The 19,695-nt window shown below is 40.6% G+C and overlaps 1 protein-coding gene across 6 annotated transcripts in view; it reads left to right on the top strand.

Annotated features, from left to right (window-relative positions):
- Positions 1 to 19,695, top strand: part of STK32B (serine/threonine kinase 32B) — a 412,641-nt gene that overhangs the window by 113,416 nt on the left and 279,530 nt on the right. Inside the window, exon 1 of one of the 6 annotated variants that reach the window (XM_047718861.1) lies at positions 18,256 to 18,334. The exons of the other annotated variants lie outside the window; for them this stretch is intronic. The gene's annotated coding sequence lies outside the window, so the exon portion shown is untranslated. Of the gene's footprint in view, positions 1 to 18,255; positions 18,335 to 19,695 lie in introns of those variants that run through there. 6 annotated transcript variants of the gene reach the window in all.

Below are 19,695 nucleotides of genomic sequence, written 5' to 3'. Positions count from 1 at the left end.
GACCTGAGGTGAAATCAAGAGTCAGACACTTAACCAACTGAACTGTCCAGGTGCCCCCCAAATGTGCTTTTTTGGAAGTAGGTGACATGCACTGTTCTTGCATGAAGAGTCCTTTGTTTGGGCTTAAGTGTGGCATTGGGGCAGGTAGGTACAATTATGTTCCCAGAACATCTCACCGTGCATGACCTCTTTCCTTGTTGACAAATGGCAGGCCAGGCTTGGCAAGGCTCATGATTTTACATAGCCCTCCTCCTCTTGGTAAGCCATCTAGCTCTGGCTCTAACAGAACCCTTGTCATTGTGGTTTCTCTTAGTTTTCTCATCCCTGCGTCTTGATATTGGCAGCTTCCGATATAAAACCAACCAATCAGGGGCTGATATAAAACCAACCAGCTTTGGTTTGTTACTTCCTTTCTTTTATTCCCTCTTTTATTTGCTCCTCTATGCTTCTGCTCACCTCACCTGCCTGCCCATCATACAGTGGATCAGTTTGTTCTGGGCCCTGTTCTAGGTTCTGAGGTCACAGAAATGAACCAGATGTGGTGCCTCTTTTTGGGGATCTCTTATATACATGGAGGAGGCAGAGAAAGAAACAGATAACTGAAGTCCAGTCTGAAGAACACTGATGTTGAGAAGCCTAGGAGATTTGTGTGTACAGGGGTGGATTTGGAGGATCTGAATTCAGACTTCAAAAAGTACCCTTTCCCTAAGGGGCAGGGTTGATTGGATGTGTGTTAATATTTTCTAACACTTTAATAGGAAAATTTGCAAAAATACAGCCAAGTTGAAAGAATTTCATAGTAAGCACCCATATCCACCATGTACATTCTACCATGAACATTTTATCAAACTTATTTTGTGAAATTCCTATCCTTCTATTTATTAATCCATGTTACCTTTTATTCATTTTATAGTAAAGTGCAAATATCCATACCTTTCCCTTAAATATTTTAGCAAAAAGATTCATCTAGTTTTTCTCGGTGTAAAGAGTACATACAGTACAATGCACAAATCTTACATTTGCATTTGCTGACTTTTGAGAAATGCATACATCTGTGTAATTTGCACTTCCCCAAAGATATAGAAGATTACTGTCATCCAGAATTCCCCTGTTGAGACTTTCCAGTCAAAACTCATCCTCATCCCAACCATGCCTCCTCCATAGAGGAGGTCTCCCTATTTTAGAACCTAATGTAAATGGAGTCCCACATAAGCGGTCTTTTGTGTAATGCTTCTGAGTATTTTGTACACATAATAATTTTGGAGCCTAATGTTCTTGAGCTTCGTCTAGCAGCAGGTTCTTTCCTTTTCATTGATAATAGTATTACGTTCTATTACTATATCAGTTGGTAATCTATTTTCATCGTAACAGACTCCAGGACTGTTCCTAGTTGTTCTTTTATATTTTTTCTGTTCCTAGTTTTTACTGTTTTTTTTTTTTATCAAGTTGCTGCAAAAACTTATGTTGTCTTTTTTTCATAAGTATATGACCTCATATGCTTAAATAAATATTTAGGATTGGAATTGCTGGATCGTAGACTTGGGTGTATGTTGTTCTGTGCAAAACAGCCCAAAGGTTTTCCAAGATGGTTGTGCCATTTTATACTACTCCTAAAAGTTCCTCGTTTCACCCTTACCAACAGATTTTCACTTTCACTCTTCTGATGGGTGTTCAGTCGAATCTCAGTGTAACTTGAATGAGTACTTCCTGATGACTAATAATGATCAACATTTATTTCATGTGCTAACGGCCAGTCACGTATTTTCCTTTGTGGAGTTGCTGTGCAAAGCTTTTGCCATTAAAAAGAAAAGGGTATTTGTTTTTTCCCCCACTTTTCTAAACATCTTTATTGCATGTGTTTTGTTAGAGAAATTTATTGAGATATAATTGACATATAACATTGTGTAAGTCTACAGTGTAAGTATGGATTTGATACCTTTATATATTGCAGTGGGATTACCACCTAGCATTAGCTAACCCGACTGTCATGGCACATAATTATCATTTCTTTGCTGTGGGGAGAACTTTCAAGATCTAGTCTCTTTACAACTTGCATGCGTTTGGTATTGAGTGTAACCACTATGCTGTACTTAGATCTCCAGAACTTTTTCATTTTCTAGTTGCTAGTTTGTACCCTTAAATAACATCTCCCCAATTTTCCTGATAACTATTATTCTACTTCCTGTTTCTACCAGTTCAGTGGTTTTAGATTCCACAGATAAGTGATATCATCCAGTATTTCTCTTCCTCTGTCTGGTTTATCTCACTGAACATAATACCCTCAAGGTCCATCCATATTGTCACAAATGGACAAGATTTCCTTCTTTCTCATGGCTGAATGATATTCCGTTGTATCGTACATCTTCTTTTTCCATTCATCATTGATGGATTCTTAGGTTGTTTCCATATCATGGCTATTGTAAATTATGTTACAGTAAAAATGAGAGTATATCTTTCTGACACTAATATTTGTCAGAGGAGCCAAGAAACACTTAATGTAGAAAGGATAGTTTCTTCAACAAATGGTGTTGGGTTGCCTGATTCCAAGCTTTACTACAAAGCTGTGATCACCAAGACAGCATGTGGCACAAAAACAGACACATAGACCAGTGGAACAGAGTAGAGAGCCCAGATATGGACCCTCAACTTTATGGTCAACTAATCTTCAACAAAGCAGGAAAAAATATACAGTAGAAAAAAGACAAGTCTCTTCAATGAATGGTGCTGAGAAAATTGGACAGCTATGTATAGAAAAATGAAACTCGACCATTCTCTTACACCATACACAAAGATTAACTCGAAATGGATAAAAGACCTCAACCTGAGGCAGGAATCTATCAAAATCCTAGAGGAGAATATAGGCAGTAACTTCTTCGACATCCGCCACAGCAACTTCTTTCAAGACATGTCTCCAAAGACAAAGGAAACAAAAGGGAAAATGAACTTTTGGTACTTCATCAAGATCAAGCGCTTCTGTACAGCAGAGGAAACAGTCAAAAAAACAAAGAGGCAACCCACAGAATGGGAGAAAATATTCGCAAATGACAGTACAAACAAAGGGCTGATATCCAAGATCTATAAGGAACTCCTCAAACTCAACCCACACAAAACAGATAATCACATCAAAAAAATGGGCAGAAGGTATGAACACACACTTCTCCAAAGAAGACATACAAATGGCTAACAGACAGGGCGCCTGGGTGGCTCAGAGGGTTAAAGCCTCTGCCTTCGGCTCAGGTCATGATCCCAGGGTCCTGGGATGGAGCCCTGCATTGGGTTCTCTCCTTGGTGGGGAGCATGCTTCCTCCTCTCTCTCTCTGCCTGCCTCTCTGCCTACTTGTGATCTCTCTCTGTCAAATAAATAAAATCTTTAAAACAAACAAACAAAACAAATGTCTAACAGACACATGAAAAGATGTTCATCATCACTAGCCATCAGGGAGATTCAAATCAAAACTACATTGAGATACCACCTTACACCAGTTAGAATGGCCAAAATTAACAAGACAGTAAACAACAAGTTTTGGAGAGGATGTGGAGAAAGAGGAGCCCTCTTACGCTGTTGGTGGGAATGAAAGTTGGTGCAGCCACTTTGGAAAACAATGTGGAGATTCCTTAAGAAATTACAAATAGAGCTCCCCTATGACCCTGCAATTGCGCTCCTGGGTATTTACCCCAAAGATACATATGTAGTGAAAATAAGGGCTACCTGTACCCCAATATTCATAGCAGCAGTGGCTACAATCACCAAACTATGGAAAGAACCAAGCTGCCTTTCAACGGACAAATGGATAAAGAAGATATGGTCCATATATACAATGGAGTATTATGCCTCCATCAGAAAGGATGAATACCCAACTTCTGTATAACATGGGTGGGACTGGAGGAGATTATGCTGAGTGAAATAAGCAGAGAGAGTCAATTATATGGTTTCACTTACTTGTGGAGCATAAGGAATAACAAAGAAGACATTGGGAGATGGAGAAGAGAGTGAGTTGGGAGAAATCGGAGCTGGAGACAAACCATGAGAGACTGTGGACTCCCGAGAAACAAACTGAGGGTTTTGGAGAGGGGGTGGGGGGGTGCGGTGAACCTGGTGGTGGGTATTATGGAGGGCACGTATTGCATGAAGCACTGGGTGTGGTGCATAAACAATGAATTTTGGAACGCTGAAAAAAATAAAATAAAAATAAAAACAAATGGTGCTGGGAAAACTGGATAATCACATGCAGAAAAATTTAATTGGACCCCTATCTTACACCACCCACAGAAATTAACTTGAAATGGATTTAAGACTGATACATAAGATCTCTTAGAGGAAAACGTAGGGAAAAGTTTCCTTGACACTGATCTTGGCAATGTTTTTTTGGGTATGATACCAAAAGCAAAGCAACATAAGCAGAAATCAATGAGTGAGACAAATCTAATTAAAAAAGCTCCCACACAGCAAAAGAAACAGTCGACAAAATGAAAAGGTGACCTACAGAATGGGAGACCATATTTGCAAATCATGTATCACAAAAGGGGTTAATATGCACACTATATAGGAAACTCCTACAACTCAGTACAACAACAAAATCCTATTCAAAAAGGACAAGAGGAAATAAATAATCATTTTTTCCTGAATATTACATGCAGATGGACAATGGGTTCCTGAAAAGGTGCTTAAGTCGTCATCAGGAAATGCATATTAAAAGTAAAATGAGATATTACTCACTCATGTTAGATTGATTATCATGAAGACAAAAGATAACAAGTATTGGTGAGGATGTGGGAAAAGAGAACCCTCTTGCAGTTGGTGGGGATATAAATTGGTTCAGCCACTATGGAAAACAGAGTGGTGGTTCCTAAAAAATAAAAAATAGAATGGAATTCAAAATTCAAAATACTCTATGATCTAGCAATCCCTCTTCTAGGTAAATATCCAAAGGAAATGAAAACAGGATATCAAGAGGGATTGATTTCTTCTTATTACTGAGTTATGGGCTATATATACAGATACCAGTCCTTTATCAGATATGAGATTTTTTTTTTTTTACCAGAATATGGTTTGTCCGTTACTTTTACTAGCAGTGTGTTTTGAGGCAGGGAGATTTTAAATTTTGATGAAGTCTAATTTGTTAAGTGTTTTAACTTATAAGGTTATTACTTATTGTGACTTGTGTGAGAAAACTTGGCTCAAGAAAATGTACTCAAGTCATGAAGATATTATACTATGTTCACTTTCTGAAAGCTTTATGGCTTTAGCTTATAGGGTTAGTTTATGATGTATCTTGAAATAAACTGTGTGTGTGTTGGGAGGTAAGTGCTGAGGGTCATTTTTTTTTTGTATATGGAAGTCCATTCTTTTTTTTTTTTTTTTTTTTTTTTTTTTGGAAGTTCATTTCTTAAAAAGACTTTCCTTTGCTCACTGGCTTGCTTTGGTGACCTTGTATAAAATCAGATACCTTGTATAAGTGGGAGGTCTACTTTTGGGTTCTATTTTCTGAAAGAGTTTGTGTAGAATTGGTGTTACATTCTTTAAACATTGGATAGGATTTATGAATGAAGTCATTTGGCATGGGGTTTTCTTTGTGGAAAAGCTTTTGACAACAAAATCAATTTCAGATTTTCTGAGGTTTTTCCTTATGTGAATTTTGTTAAGCTGAAATGCTCAAGGAATTTAGCAACTTTCTCTGTGTTAGCAAATTTGTTGGCATAAGGTAATTTATAATATTATCATATGATCCTTTAAATTTCTATACAATCTGTGATTATAACTCCTCTTTCATTTCTGTTATTAGTAATTTGTTCTTTCTCTTATTCCCCTGATCAGTTTATATATTCTTAGATTGTCAAGATAGGAGCTATAGGTTACAGATTTTATACATTTTAAAAAATATACTTTGTGGGGCACCTGGGTGGCTCAGTCATTAAGCATCTGCCTTTGGCTCAGGTCATGATCCCAGGGTCCTGGGATGGAGCCCCACATCAGGCTCACTGCTCAGCACAGAGCCTGCTTCTCCCTCTCCAACTCCCCCTGCTTGTGTTCGCTCTCTCGCTGTGTCTCTCTCTATCAAATAAACAAAATTTTTAAAAAATATCTATTTTGGAACACAAAAAAATTAAATTAAATTAAAAAATCAAATCTTAAAGATTAGCAAATGAAAAACTTTTCATCTCTAATTAAAGAATTATGCTTATGAAAAATCAGTTCTGGCAAGTTGGAAAATAAAGTATTTCTACCAAGTAACTTGAATGTGAAAAATTTGAAAGATTTAAGCAGTATTAAATTGTAAGTGGGTAAACCAAAAAAAAAAATATATATATATATATAAACACACATGTATATATGCTTTTTAAGCTATAAATCTCCCTTTAAGTACTGCTTTAGTTATAGCACACAAAATTTAAAACATTATATTTTTATTAGTGTATAGTTTATAATATTTTCTAATTTCTCTTATGATTTCTTCTTTGACCCATGAATTTTTTAGGCATGTGTTCTTTAATTTCCAAACATTTGGGGTTTTTTCTTCTAAACTTCTTAGTATTCTTGATTCTAATTTATTCCACTGTGGTCTAAGAATATACTCTGTGAAATTTTAATCCATTTCCATTTATTAAGGCTCAAATTTATGCCCAGTTTATTGTTTATTTTAGAATACACTATGCCTACTTGAAAGAAACACGTATTTTAAAGTCATTAGGTATAATATGCACTACTGGGTATTTACTCCAAAGATAGAGTGGTAGTGAAAAGAAGGGCCACATACACAATGTTCATAGCAGCAATATCCACAATAGCCCAATTTTGGAAAGAGCCAAGATGCCCTTCAACAGACGAATGGATAAGGAAGATGTCCATATATACAATGGAATATTATTCAGCCATCAGAAAGGATGAATACCCAAATTTTGTATCAATATGGATGGGACTGAAGGAGATGCTAAGTGAAATGCTAAGTGAAGTAAGTCAAGCAGAGAAAGTCAATTATCATATGGTTTCACTTATTTGTGGAACATAAGGAATAACATGGAGGACATTAGGAGAAGCAAGGGAAAAACGAAGTGGTGGAATCAGAGGGGGAAACAAACCATGAGAGACTATGGACTCTGGGAAACAAACTGAGGGTTTTAGAGGGGAGGGGGATAGAGGGATGGGCTAGCCCAGTGATGGTTGTTAAGGAGGGCCTGGATTGCATGGAGCACTGGGTGTTATATGCAAACAGTGAATGATGGAATACTAGATCAAAAACTAAGGATGTACTCTATGGTGACTAACATAACATAATTAAAAAAAGTCATTGGGTACAATATTCAATAAATATCAGTTGAGGTAGTTAATATTATTTAGATCTTCTAGGTCATTACTGATTTTTTTTTAAAGATTTTATTTATTTGACAGAGAGAAATCACAAGTAAGCAGAGAGGCAGGCAGAGAGAGAGGAGGAAGCAGGCTCCCCGCTGAGCAGAAAGCCCGATGTGGGGCTCGAACCCAGGACCTGGGATCATGACCTGAGCCAAAGGCAGCGGCTTAACCCACTGAGCCACCCAGGCACCCCTCATTACTGATTTTTAAAATCTAGTTGTTTTATCCCTTTCTGAGAGAGTTGTGTAAAATCTTCAAGTTTCATTATGGAGTTAATTCTCCATCCTTTAGCTTGGTCAGTTTTGCCTCTTATACTTTGAATGTGTAGCTCAGCACATACACATGTATAATTGTTTTGTCTTCATGATGAATTGACCCTATTTTCATTGTGAAATGTTCTCCTTTGTCTTTGTTAATAGTATCTAATATTTACTTTGAAGCTTATTTTCTCCAAGATTTCTATAGCCATTCTATCTTATTGGTGCTTACTGTTTCCATGACATATATTTTTTTCATGCATTCACTTTCATTCTGTCTGTGTTTTTATATTTCACTAGCATATAGTTAGGTCTTGCTTTTTTTTTTTTAATTCATTCTGGCAATCTCTATTATTTAGTTGGAGTGTTTGGTTCATTGATAGCAAATATAATTATTGATATGGTTTGATTTAGGTCTGCTATGATTTTATTTGTTTTCTGCTTCTCTCTCTTTTCCCATGTTATTTTGGATTTGGATTAATTAAAAATTTAGAATCTTCATTTAATTTTTCTATTGACTTTATAGTTTTACTTTTTTCTATTATCTTTTAAAATTATTGCTCTAGGACTTATAGTATACATCCTTAATTTAATTCACAGTCTCCTTAGAGTTAATATTTTATACTTGATATAAATGTAAATTTCTGACAACTGTTTAGGTCCACTTACCACCTCAAACTTTATACTACAGTTGTCACATGTATTATAGTTTCTTAAATTATAAATCTCCATGGGGGGAGGGGCGTTGGGAGGGGGGGTGGGGTTATGGACATTGGGGAGGGTATGTGCTATGGTGAGTGCTTTGAAGTGTGTAAATTTGGCGATTCACAGACCTGTACCCCTGGGGATAAAAATATATTATATGTTTATAAAAAATAAAATAAATAAATAAATAAATAAATAAAAACAAAAAAATTATAAATCTCCAAAATAATATTAGAGCTTTTTGCTTAAAATATATTTATTTAAATTATAAATTATATATCATATATAATAATATTAGCAATATTTATGTATTTTTGGAGGTTTTTAAAAATTAGGAGGAAAATAGTCCTTGTTAAATACCTTTTATCTTATATCTTCCATGCAAGCCTGCATTTTTCTCTGATGTCATTTCCATTCAGCCTGAAGAATTTCCCTTAGTATTTTATGTGGTGTTAAGTCTGCTGCCAGTGCATTCTCTTAATTTTATTTTATCTGAAATATATTTTTTAATTTTTTCCTTCATCTCGTTTCACTTTCTCTTTTGAAAAATACATCTATTAAATACAGATTATTGGGTTGACAGTTTTTTTCTCATTACTGTAAAGATTTTGTACTATTGTGGCTTGATCTACATAGTTGCAGATGAGAAGTCAGGAAACCTTGAATCATTGCTATCTGGTATATAATGTGTCTCCTTTTAAGATTTTTCTTTAATCTTTTACTTTCAGCAGTTTTACTATGATGTGCATAATGCCTAAGTGGGAATTCTTGAGTTTTTAAAAATAGCTTTTCTCTCTTTCTTAAATTTCCTATATTTTTATTTATTTTTACTATATTGCCCTTTGCTTTGTGCAGCATGGCCATTGTAACTGCTGTAAGGTCTTTTATGTTAATTCCAACATCTTGGTCATCTTAGGGTTCACCTTTATAAAAAATGCGTCACATTTTCCTGGTTCTTTATGTGTTGAGTCATTTGGGTTTGTATCCTGGACATTGAGAATGTTATGTTGTAGAGACTTTGAATTCCATTGTATTTCTTAGAAAATAGATTTTTAATAAACAATTCACTTGGTTGGACTTACAATGCATACTCTGTCTCTTAGAGAGGCACACAAATCTCAGTCCACCCAGTTTTTTTCAGCCTCACCCATACAGTGATCTTTATGGGTCCAACAATATGGACAGAGCTCAAGTGCCACATTGGAGGGTTCCTTTCTTTGGATTTCTCAGAAGATGAGTTGTGGCTGAGAGAATTTAGGAGTTTTGCCTGTAATCTCACAGGCAGTGGCTGAACTTCCATAACAACAATACATATTTTAAAAATCCTATTGAAACTTTCTTTTGTTTGTCATCCTAATGCTGAGCATGGAAGCATCTCTTTCAATCCACAGCATGGTTGGCACCACATAGAAGCATATCATTTTTACTGTCACATCATTGACACTTTGGTCGGGAACCCTCTGCACCACTTCATGGCCCACTACCAAATCTGTGTGCATGTGGCCTCCTAATTTCTGAATTGATTTATCCTGTTGTCTTCCTTGAAAGGTTTGTCTACAGTGTCTGCCAACACCTGTGCTGCTGTTTGCCTGCTGGCTTGACTGTCAGAACCTTAGTCCAGGGCATACATGTACTAAAACTAGTGTGATCATGGATGTTTTGAAAAATGTAAGCTTGTTAGCGGCTCAGTTTTTTGTTTGTTTGTTTGTTTGTTTTTTAAAGATTTTATTTATTTATTTGACAGAGAGAAATCACAAGTAGGCAGAGAGGCAGGCAGAGAGAGAGGAGGAAGCAGGCTCCCTGCTGAGCAGAAAGCCTGATGTGGGGCTTGAACCCAGGACCTGGGATCATGACCTGAGCCGAAGGTAGCGGCTTAACCCACTGAGCCACCCAGGCGCCCCAGAGGCTCAGTTTTTAAGTCTCTCTTGGGTTGCAGCAGTTTCTTGATGACACCCAAATTCATGTAGGATGTACACAAGCATCCAGGATTCAGGATGAGGTTGGTTGACTTTCAGACAATAGAACCTAGCTTGGTCTGGTCAAAATACCAATAATCACTGCCTTTCATGGTGGATTCAGATGAAGTCTGTGTGCCTATTACGAACCTCAGGGTGGAGGTGGACTGGCAAAGGAGGCAGAAAACCACCTTCCTAATATTGAAAGGACATTTTGGCTTTAATTCCTGCGTTTGGTGGGTTCAATATCTGGCATTTATTAAGAGTTTTTGAGCAAGACATTTCATTGTTAAACTATGTCAGTAGCCTTCGTTATCAGGAAGGAGCACATGTGAAAGCACAGAAATCTCATTTTACTTTCATGCTGGGAGAGTTGTGCTTCCCCAGTATAGTAACATTTGTGGGCAATCCACTGATTTTTTTTAAACAAGAATTTACTGAGATTTTTTTTTTTTTATAATAATCCTTCTATGGCTGCATTTTTGGACAGTTATGGCCCAACAGGTTGATCGCTGTCTATCCAGTGAAACACTTTAGGTGTGGGAGTCAGGCCGACTCTGGTATGTGTTAGTTGTGGATCCTTGGGAAAGCAGATTAAATACTCTGAAGCTTCGTTTTCTCATCTGTGAAATGGAAAGAGGACAGAGAACCAGAAGGAACATAAGGGCTGCAGTTTTTGACTGTTCAGCATGCTTTGCAATCCCATCTGTTATCATCATAGCAATCATAGCATCCCTTTCTTTAGAGAACACCTTTCTACTCAGTGTGTGCCCGGACCCCCTCCCCCCACCATCTAAGAGGGGCACGTGATATGTCTGTGTGCCAGCCACAGGACTGTATTCAGCTAGACCGGTGCTTGCTCTAACGAGTGGCCTTGAGACCCAAGCCCAGCCATTCGGAGTCTTTCCTTAGAATCAGTGGTGATAGGCTTGTTCTCTTCCCCTTGTGATTGACATAAGAAAACCGGTCTGTATTTGTTGGTTGCTGTTTTTCTCAGCAGTTGGTGAAGGTGAAGGTCTATTTGTTTTGTTTTAAGATTTTATTTACTTATTTTAGAGAGAGATAGAGAGAGCTTGAGCAGGGGGAGGAACAGAGGGAGAGAGAGATAATCTCCAGCAGACATCACGCTGAGCAGAGTCTGATGCAGGGCTCAATCCCAGGACCCTGAGATCATGACCTGGGCTGAAACCCAGAGTTGGGCCCTCAACCAACTGCACCATCCAGGCACCTCAGGAGCAAGTCTATTGGTAGAAGGAAAGAATGAGGCCCACAGAAAAGGAACAAACAGATGTAAGAGGTAGGTGGAGAAGACAGGGTCCCTGTAGGATAGGATCCAAACTAGAGAGAGCAAGCGTGGCACCCAGGTGCAAAATTCAAGGAGGCATCGCTTCCAGGGTCCTGCAAATGCAGATCAGTACTTGCTTCCTATACTGTGTACTCTAGACTCCTTGCTTGCCTCACCATTGATGGCCCTGCTGGTCACTGCCTGAGGTTGAGTTCTTCCAGAAGCTCATTGAAGTGCAAGCAGTTTATCAGGAGGCAAACCCAAAAACCACCTGCAAGAGAAGGGGATTGAGACAGAGAAAGGGAGGTAGCCAGTGATGGGCGCTGGATGAACCATTCACCACTGTGGCACCTGGACTCACCTTTCCATGGGACCTTTGGAAGACAGTGCATAGTGTCCCCGAGGAGCAGCTGAACTTAGAGAGCTGATGTTTTTATGCACAGTTCCCCCTTCTTCATTGGTGGAGGGCTGCTCCAAGCTACATTACCTCCTGCACTTCTGGCTTGTCCCATTCAGGGCAGAAAAGTTCCCCAGAAGAGTCTTAAGGGCTCATAGTGAGCTGCCTGCTGTCCATGAAGGCAAATGAGAGGGGACACAGGTGGACACTCGCAGTGCCACCCTCGGTGTGTCCTTCTAGTCTTCTGGGCCCTTCACTCTCTTGACCATCTACCAGAACTGGCATCCTATTTTGCTTACATGAGATCATGTTGGGTTCCCAACATTTGCAACCTACAGAGTCCTGACTGGTCAGAAACTCACATTGTCCTGGGAATCTACTATCTGTACCTGTTATCATCCTGTCCCCCTAACATCCCAGTGTGCTGGGCATTATTATCTCCCTCTTACATACAGGATGACTTGGAGGTCTGGAGAGGACACCACTGCCACACATAGCCTGTCTTCTTTCTACATGTCCCTCCCAAATACAGAAGTTAGTTTGAAACCAGCTTTCATCACATGCATATCAGCTGAAACCTTGGTGGTCAGGGGGAGACTCCCCATCAGTGTCCAGAAACACTGGATGTTTGGTTTTGGAAGCAACAGAGCCTAGAAGAGATAGCAGGGGCTTTTGAGATGGAGAAGATTGGGCCCAGATTCTGGCCTTGCTACTTCTGGCCATGTGAACTTGGACCCATCACATAGCTTCTGCAGACTTCTGTTTGCTCTAATGAAAGGAATGCCCATAGTGTTCTTAAAAGTTTAATGTGAAAATAAGGGGCAGAGAATGTGCAGCCCCCAGAACCATACCTGGCATATGGCTGGCATTTTCAAAAGCCTTCCCTGTCTTCTTGACACCAGTGTGGCTGGGATTTCCCTGTGTGACTTTTTGGGTTCTGGGAAGGTTTGGGTAGCCACCGGGAGGGACACTTCGGGAAGAAGATCTGGTTCTCTTAGCTTTGCCTGGCCATCTCACAGCATATCTGGTCTGCCTTCACCATTAGACAGTCCTGATGGTGAGGTTGGGGCTGGTCATATTCATCTACGCAGTCGCATCGGTGCCAGACTCAGTGCTCCACATGTGGTAAAGGCCCGATAAATGTTGCCTAGGGAATGGATGAGAGGGAGAGGAGAAAGCCTGTCCACGTGGCAGCTGGCGGTGTGTTAAAGCATAAATTCGATTGGTGGTTGCTGCCTCCAATGTCCAGCAACAGCCCTACTGCTCAGAAGAAGGCCAGTCTCTCCGTGCCAACCCATAAGGCTCTGCAGTCTGGCTCACTTTTTTTTCTGACACACCTCTCCACCTCCTCTACCTTCCCGCTCATTTCACTCAGTTCTTGTCTCTCAAACACGCTGAGCTTAACTCTGACTCAGAATCTGTGTGTTTGCTGTCCCTCGGCTTGACTGCTCTCTCCTGGTCTCTGTGAGCCTGCCTCACACCATACAGATCTCTGCCTAAGTGTCCCCTCCCTCTGCTGAATGTCCCCTCCCCCTCCCTCTTCTTAAGTGTCTCCCCACTCTTCTCAAATGTCCCTCCCCCCGTCCACCCCAAGTGTCGGCTCCCTCGGGGTCTTCCCTGAGTACCCACTGCACTGGACCACCCACCCCCAAGTGTTCCGCATCCCCTACCTGCTGTAGTCCCCTGCTTCAGAGCACCTGGTGCTACAAGGGATTCCACTGTGTGTTTATTCATGTGTCCTCTTGGTTGTTGGTCTTACAGACCAGAGTACAAGCTCCATGAGGGTAACAGTGTTTCCTCATTGTTCACTGCTGTATCCCCAACACCTACTAAACAGTATGTATACACACATGTATATCTATGTACACATATATGCAAAAGGCATATACATATTATGCAACCCACTAAGCAGAGATATGGAGACACATATGCAGAGACTCTAAACAGTGTATATACATGTGCACACACATATACGTACGTGCATATATACACATGCACCCAGTAATCAGCATATGTACACACGTGTGCATGTAGATGCACAAACATACACACATATACAGTATATATATATATATATATATACACATACACAAAGCATATGTCTACACTCATATACAGATATATACCCTATAAGCAGTCTCTCTATATTGCTTTTATATAGAAAGAGTATATAGCTTATATCATATATAATATTACTGTATTATTATACCATGTAACACACTAATAATATACTATAATATATATTATGCTATAATATATTGGTATAGTTATGTATAATATATAGTATTTAAACATGTGATATACAGCAATATATATATATATATAGTATATAGATACCTAGATATATGGATATACATATGTATACCCATCAATCAGCATATTACACACACACCCCAAGCACCATGTATTTACTTATACAGGGGGTATTGGAGGGGAGGGGGCATGGGGATGGGTGACCCTGGTGGTGGGTATTAAGGAGAGCACGGATTGCATGGAGCACTGGGTGTTACATGCAAACAATGAATCATGGAACACTACATCAAAAACTAATGATGGGGACGCCTGGGTGGCTCAGTTGGTTAAGGGTCTGCCTTTGGCTTAGGTCACGATCCCAGGGTCCTGGGATCAAGTTCCGCATCGGGCTGTTTGCTCGGCAGGGAGTCTGCTTCTCCTTCTTCCTGCTGCTCCCCCTGCCTGTGCTCTCTCTCTCTCTTTCTGACAAATAAATAAATAAATGTTAAAAAAAAAAAAAAACAACTAATGATGTACTGCATGGTGACTAACGTGACATTAAAAGAAAGAATCTACCTGTACACAGGTGTGTATAGATCTGTGATATGGATATGGTATGTATGTATGCATGGATATATATAAGTGAATGAGGCACCTGACAGTTAAGTAGTTGGCTGATGAAGTTGGCTGACTGTTTTTCCAACTATCCCTGGGTATGGGTCCTGAACTGCACTGTCTCCCCTGCTACAGATGTGTGTCTCACGACTGGCTCTCCAGCTCCCTCAGTCCCTCTGCGGCCTCCCTCACTGCCCTCCACACACACCCCTTGACACCCCTTGAGCCTTCAAAGATGGAGCCAGTCTGCTTTCCTCTGTGACAGCACAGACAGTGCAGGGTGAAGTGTTCCCATCTCAGTTGACTTTGAAATCAATAGGGCATAATAATTTTCCAGGAAGGAAGAGGAACTTTTGGCAGAACCTTCTGAGCAGTGTCTTGTGAACCTTGCTTCACAAGTGTCTTTCTTGGATTGGCCATTAGGCCTTCTGCTTAAAGAGCCTCAGGGTTGAAGCAGAATAATCAGGAGTTAATTAAAATTCATGGAATAGCTAAAAGCAGTCTGCACATGAAGTAGAGAGTAGCAAGAGTTTTATGACAATAGCTCTTTATGTCCCTCAAAGGAAGATTCTGGATAAGACTGATCAGGACTTGTGCAAATGGTCATCCCAGACTCCACACTGCCTTACTGTGTAGTGATGATCATTTTCATACCTAAGCATGTTACTAGTTGTCTCATTCCACAGTCCAGACTTTCATCTGCATATAAATTTGTCGTGTAAAAAAAACATATTTGATTAATAGCAGACTAACCAATTTAGTGATCAGACTGTAATAAATCCATTCTGGAATTAAACCCAGATTGCATTTTCTATGTATGTTTATAAGTTTGAATCTTTAGAAATATTTGGCTTAGGTGGTTTGTTTTTTTTTTAACTTAGTGTTTTGGATTTTTTTTTTTTTTTTGACCTTTTAAAGTGCTGGGCCTTCAAGATAATGGTAGCATGGTAGACACACCGCAGGAACCAGTCAATGTTGATGGCAGCTGCTCCATCTCGGCATTATTCCAGGTGCTTGTGATGGTATGGTGAACAAGCCGGACAAGGTCCCTGATGCCACAGATACTAAAACGCAAACGTTAAGCAAACACAATGACGTAGTGATGATCATTTTTCTGTAGAAAGTGTACAGAAGAGCAACCCAGGAGGATAAGGCTGCTTTCCTTGGAGGAGAAGGGCAACAGGGAAGGTCTGAGAAGGAGACATTTAAACTAAGCTCTGATTGCTGACAGGAAAGCAGACCATGCGAAGATCTGAGGGAAAGAACAGCATGGACAAAAGGAGAAGCAGGTGCAAAGGTCCTGTGGCAGGGACAGTTAGCAATGGGACAAGAAACAGTAGCTGTATATCAGATTCTCAGCTAGCACCATGTCTGCCGCAATGGGGATTTGGAGTATATGGTTGCTCTTTATGAAAATGCACATGTTAGTTTATAGCATGAGGGTTAGAGAGATACAAATCCAGAGTCTGACAGAGCTGAGTTGGAATTCTGGCTCAGGCGAGTGACTCTGGGTAAGTTGCCTAACTTCCTGCGCCTGTGAGCTGTTCCTCTTACGTAAGAGTCATTTTTAGAATTCTTAAACATGGTGCTTTTACTAGGAGCCCTTACTGTTTGTGCAGACATCTTTTATAAAAGATGGAATCCATTTCTTTTTAATGAAATATTTATTCATTTCATATTAATTAGGTCGTGTTTGGCTTGAGGCATACTTTGGAGGAATTTCCTGGCTCTTGGGAATCGCTTTATTAAGAGCTAAATATCACAGGAAATGCAGGCTCACTCATGAATGGCTCAAGCATCGACCACAGCAAATGATCCATTACTGACCAGTCTGAGAGACCTCACTGCCTCCTGTATTTCCTGACATCTTCCCATAGTGATGTCTTATTCCATCCTCTATACGAGAATGTTCAGGGCTTCTCATGCCCATGGAGTGGGTCCAACTTGCTTCACCTAAAAGGACACATTTCTTTTTTTTTTTTAATTTAATTTTTTCAGTGTTCCAAGATTCATTGTTTATGCACCACACCCAGTGCTCCCTGCGATACATGCCCTCCTTAATACCCACCACCAGGCTCACCCAACCCCCCAGCCCCTCCCCTCCAAAACCCAGTTTGTTTCACAGAGCCCACAGTCTCTTATGGTTCATCTCCCTCTCCGATTTCCCCCAACTCCCTTCTCCTCTCCTTCTCCCAATGTCCTCCATGTTATTACTTATGCTCCACAAGTAAGTGAAACCATATGATAATTGACTCTCTCTGCTTGACTTATTTCAGTCAGCATAATCTCTTCCAGTCCCGTCCATGTTGCTACAAAAGTTGGGTATTCATCCTTTCTGATGGAGGCATAATACTCCATTGTATATATGGACCATATCAAGAGGACACATTTCTAGCACTAAGGGCCTCAGAAGCACCAGGGCTTGTCCTGGGGCTCTTGTTCCCATGTCTTTTGGGGGCATTTCCTGACAGTGTGGTCTCCCACAGTGACTCAGGGGTTAGGGGGAGGGAATCAGTAGCCTTCATTTTTTTTTAAATAAAACACAGGATCAGCTTTTGCAACTGCCTCCTACATCTTCTCCAGCCTGCTGCCGGGAAGAACTCCCCTCCTCCCCACACCCGTTTTCCATATTGCTTGTTTATTCTGTCCTTCATCCAATCACAATTGTACACCTAGATCCACTTTTAAAACCCTTCCATAGCACTGCCACCGACACATCTGGAATGACATTTGACCGTATAGCTGGACACCGTGGCCCAACCCAGCTAACACATAAAGTTACCTGTCATGATGATTGTGAAATTGTTCCTGGGGTCTTTCCTGGGTCACTTCTGCATATCTCTATGACAACTCTGCTCCTACCTTCAGAATGATGATCATAATTGTAGTATTAGTAAATGATGAAGGAAGTGTTTACCCTGCAACCTTTATGACCACCCATTAAGTGCACTCCTATCCCCTTCTTAAAGATGAGCAAGTTGAGAAAGCTGCTAACCCATGCTAACATGCACCGATGCATGTTCCATTTTCTCATACTTCCAGAGGGGCTGTGATAATACTTCTTTCTCTCTCCCCGCTACATCTCCATCCCATGAAGCTAACCCTTGAAGACTCAGAAATAGTCTCTTCCAGAGTGGCTTTCCTGAATCCCATTACCTAGTTATACCTAGTATCCCTCTTCTGGATCCCTTAGCCTCATGTGCTCCCCTTCCCCACAGCACTGCCTTTTCCTAAATAATTACCCATTCATTCCCTCAGCCAGCCACACTTGTCAGACACCTGCCAAGTGCCAGGCACCGTTCTGGTTACTGAGGATGGAGCCGCAAACAAAAGAGAGAAAAGTCCCTATTGTGATGGAGTTTATGACACAGAGGGGAGACCAACAAGGGAGAAACAAATCAACTGAGAAGCATGATCAGTGACAGGAGCTGGGCAGTTGGTAGAGGAAGTGAGGACTGGTGGTGGGGGGTAGCTCTCGCACAGGGAGAGGTCAGGAATGTCGACCTGATAAAGCGACTGGGGAGCAGAGCCTGAAGGACATGAGGACCCAAGACTAGGACACATGGGGAATGGTGTGGCGGACACGAAGGGCATGGAGGCCAGTGTGGAAGCAAGCAGGGAGGAGAGAAACAGATATGCGTGGAAGGGTGTTGGGCCAGGCCGTGGAGGGCCCAGTGGCTAATGGTGAACGACTTTGGCTTTTATCCTTGAATATTGTCTGCTTATCCCACTAACTTTGAGTGTGGTGGTGGGGGGGATGTGTGTGTGCCATATCTTCATAGCTAGCATGGTACCAGGCCCATGGCAGGCATTTCATATCTGTTTGCTGAGCAAAATATTCATCCAAATGAGTATTTTTCTTGAGGCCAACTTTTTAATTTTATTTTATTTTTTCAGTGTTCCAAGATTCATTGTTTATGAGGCCAACTTTTGATTACTCATTGGTCACAACTGGTCAGAAACCACCATTGGTCAGAGTCCACATGGGCCTTCTGTGCTGTGAAAAACAATCCTATAGTTTGTGCATGAGATGGGAATGTTCTCAGCAGCCAGAAACAGTCTGCCTTTTGGTGGTTTGAACAAAGAGGGTTTATTTTTCTCACATAACAAGAAATCTGAAGGTAGGTGACTCAATGATAACAGGCTCAGCATCTCTGAGATGCATTTGGCCTCATGGTCACAAGGGGCTGCTGCAGCCCCAGACATTACATATGTGTTCAGGATAGGAAGGACAAGAAAAGTAGTGAAGGAGAGAAATTGGAATCATCTGTAGTTATTCCCTGTTATTTAGAAAGCAAAACTTCCTAGAAGCCTCCAGCAGACTAATGTCTTACTGGCCAGAACGATAGCATCCTCTGGCTACAAATGAGTATTTAATGGATCACATTGCCTCCTTGAAGAAAATTGTCCTATTATAGAGTAAGCAGGGGGAGGATGTGTATTATGCAATTCATAATCATTGTCTGCCAAAGTCAGTCTTCCTGTCATGTAGGATATTTGAACAATGGTATCCAGCATGATCACTCTCTTTAGTGAACCTATTTCATCCTGATTTTTTTTCTTGCTTGTCCCCACATTGGTTGTTTTCCAGAGTCTTGCTCCTACAAGCATAACCATGATGCTTTAGGGCACACCAGTGGCAGTATATTCATTCAACAGGTTTTGCTAGGTGCACTATAGCTGGGAGTGGGAGGGCAGCAGAGAGATTAGCTGAGTCCTGTGAAGGGGGACTCCTGGGGGTGCTCATGGAAGGTCAGTGCCAGCCTTTGCACCCACATTGCTCTGGTTTACCAGCTCAGCTCTGACCTCTGATTCTGGGGCCCCTTGGACCCCAGAGACTGGCTTGCCTGAGCTGTAAGATGGAGGTTAGTGTCCTGACCATCAAGGTCACAGAAGAT

The sequence above is a fragment of the Lutra lutra genome, chromosome 2 (genome assembly GCF_902655055.1).
Source record: "Lutra lutra chromosome 2, mLutLut1.2, whole genome shotgun sequence".
Lineage (NCBI taxonomy): Eukaryota > Metazoa > Chordata > Mammalia > Carnivora > Mustelidae > Lutra > Lutra lutra.
This window is presented reverse-complemented; position numbering and strand designations above follow the sequence as displayed.